This window comes from Vulpes vulpes, chromosome 5, assembly GCF_048418805.1.
Source record: "Vulpes vulpes isolate BD-2025 chromosome 5, VulVul3, whole genome shotgun sequence".
In the NCBI taxonomy this organism is placed as follows: Eukaryota; Metazoa; Chordata; class Mammalia; order Carnivora; family Canidae; genus Vulpes; species Vulpes vulpes.
The window spans coordinates 79,554,780-79,558,183 of record NC_132784.1 but is presented as its reverse complement, the minus strand read 5'-3'; positions in this window follow the sequence as shown (position 1 = coordinate 79,558,183).

The window sequence follows — 3,404 nt, the reverse complement described above, 5'->3', positions numbered from 1 at the left end:
CTTTTTATCAGCATTAGAATTATGCAGTCTATGAGGGGTTAAAGTTGCACTGTTTGATAGAGTAGTCATTAGGAACCTATGGCTATTTAAATTTAAATGTGAATGTAAATTAGTGGCAATAAGATTTTAAAGCTTCAGTTTTTCAGGTCAGGTACTCAATAGCTGTATGTGCGCAGTATCGAAATAAAACATTCTATGCAGTATCTTAGAACCTTAGAACACATAGAACATTTCCATCATTGCAGAAAGTTCTATTGGGGGATCCCTGGGTGGCTCAGCGGTTTAGCAATTGCCTTTGGTCCAGGGCGTGATCCTGGAGTTTCGGGATCGAGTCCCGCGTCAGGCTCCCGGCATGGAGCCTGCTTCTCCCTCTGTCTGTGTCTCTGGCCCTCTCTCTCTCTCTCTCTCTATGTCTATCATGAATAAATAAATAAAATCTTTAAAAAAAAAAAAAAAAAAAAAGAAAGTTCTATTGGATAGCACTGATCTAGATAAATCCAAAGGTCTGTTTATATCATTTGATTTTTCTATTTGTCTGTGTCTTGGTATGTCTTGTCATATTTCATCAAATAAGTCCTCTTGGGAATCCCTGTGTGGCGCAGCGGTTTAGCGCTTGCCTTCAGCCCAGGGTGTGATCCTGGAGACCCGGGATCGAGTCCCACGTCAGGCTCCCTGCATGGAGCCTGCTTCTCCCACTGCCTGTGTCTCTGCCTCTCCCTCTCTCTGTGTCTCTCATGAATAAATAAATAAAATCTTAAAAACAGCAACAACAAACTGGAATTATTATTATTTTTTAAATCCTCTTGTGAAGTGCCTGGCTGGCTCAGTCATAGCGCATGCGACCCAGTCTCAGGGTGGTTAAGTTGAAGCCCCATGTTGGGTGTGGACCCTAACACAAAAATTTTAAAACAAAAATGAGTTCTACTGTATATAAATATTTGGAGAGGTTCAAGATGCTTTTATCTCCCCTCAGAAAGGGTTCACTCTCTTCTCTGTTAGGAATCTAGAGTGTTGGTCAGGTCATCTTAATTTGATCAACAACTGAGTTGTCATGAATCATCTGTGTTGTAATTTTTATTAAGATTAATATACAACTGGTTTGTCACCATTCTTGGGGATATAGTCCTCCAAGGATTTTAACTGAGAGGCTGGGGTGTTCATGAGGACCCCTCATTTTCCTGGGTTGTGTACTCTTAATTTTGTCTCTGGCAGTGTCTGACTATTGAAAACACTGTACTTTCAAGTGGCATTCTACTTAGGTTCTAAGCCTTTTGCCTTATGTATCTTAAAAATTTTGACTGTGGCTCGGGCTTGCCTTCTGCCTACCCCCGTTCTTGCTATGGTGGTGACCCTGGACTCTGTTTTTGTCTTTTCTGTCTTATGAGATTACCAAAAACTCTTTCAGCTACTTTGCCTCTTAGCAACTACACCCTGACCAGATTCTTAACCTTTTGCCCAGAGCTAAGAATTTGGAACTTCCCCAGGAGAAACTTACTCATCCCTCTCTGCATCACCTTTCTTTAGGATCTTGGCCCCTTAAGTCCAGGTTGCCTCAGCAGTTTTTAAGGCTTTCAGATAATTTTTAAAACCTTTTTTTTCTTCTAGTTTTTCTTCATCTGAACATTCATTGGTTTGCTACAAGCTAGGCTACTATAGCTGGAAATAGAATTCCTTCCACTTCACTTACAGTTGATTCTGGTGCAAGCTTTACTAGTATTGTTAGGAGAGTCACTTTATTATTACCATTATTTCCATATAGTTATATCTCTTTCTATGGTATCAAAATGACTGCTACTATGCTTGTATCTGTAAGCTCTTAATGAAATGTTGGGGATGTAGTAGAAAAACTCATATGATTTAATGAGGATTTAGTTTTTTGGCAAGCTTCTGAGAGCTATAATAACAAGTGTCATTTATCAATCACCTATCAAATACCTTGTGTGTTAGATATATATTTCTTCTAATTATTAATAACAATTCTGCAACATATATATTATTGTTACAACTTTCCTGATGAGAGAACCAGGACTCAGAATGGTTAAATAACTTCCCCTTGGAAAATCCGGATCTGCCTTTAAAGTCCTCAACATCATTTCCTACTTATTCTTGAGAATGTAGCATAAGCCTAGGAAGACTCTGTTCTTCACATCCCCTCACACTTAGCTGCAGTCACTTGCTGTAATTCAATCCAGCCTTGCTAGGTGATATCCCAAAGATATAAAAATAGAAATAGTGACAATAAGTCATGCTTATTGTACTGAGAGGCTCCAAAATCATTTTTAATGAGCTAAACCTACAAGGATTAGTAACAGTCTAATAGCTATCAGCATGTTCTCTGCTTTAGACAAAGTTTAGTTGGCTGGACATGGATGGGAAAATCATAGAGGACTCTTTTTATTTAAATAAATTAGCAATGCCTGACATTTATTATCTCATTGTAGCTATTTTAAGCTAGGAGTACCATGCAGAGCCAAGTAGAAGATGCTGGGTGTTAACTTTTGTTTTACCTGCTGGCTTTGGAAGATGGTTCTATGACCCTGAAAATAGGACCTGAAAACTCTTCTACTCATCCTTGCTATATGCAGATTCCAGACTACCCACCACTGGTCTTCTTACTCCCTAGCCTCCTTCTACAGTCTCTTATTAATCTTATTCTTTGTTTTGTTCTAATCTGAAATAGAATGATTGGAAATTAAATTACAGTTGTGGGTACCCTGTAGTTCTGAAGTCAGGTGTTAGCAAAGTGATAGCTGAGGAATGATTCTAATTTATTGGGAACCAGATGGTTTATTTCATATTATAACTCTGAAAACACTTGGAAATGGGAATCTAGATATTACAAAAAAGAAACTGATCTTACGAATGGTTATTATAAATATATTCATAGTTCAGAGAATACTGTAAAACATTTCTTTTTTTAATGATTTTATTAATTTATTCATGAGAGACATGTAGAAAGAGACAGAGATACAGGCAGAAGGAGAAGCAGGCTCCTTGCAGGGAACCCAATGCAGGACTCAATCCCAGGACCTTGGGATCACACCATGAGCCAAAGGCAGATGCTCAACCACTGAGCCACCCAGGCATCCCTGTAAAACATTTCTTTACTATTGCCTTTGGGTCCCCTTTCAGTCCAAACAAAATACTCATCATATAAGCACCAAGAAATATCTTCTTTCTCAGTATCTTGACCTCTGTCCTTTCATTGCTTCTGTCCTCTCCCTTCTCCTTCACTCTCTGCTGTATTTTGGTAAATTTTACTGCCCCGGGGAAACCTATTTCAGACTCCATATTTGAATAGCAATGGTGAAACTTTATTTCCTTAACCACCTATAAGGCAAAAGAAGGATTTTTTTTTGAATCATAAGTCAGTCCTAGAACATTAACATTGCTGCATTTTTATG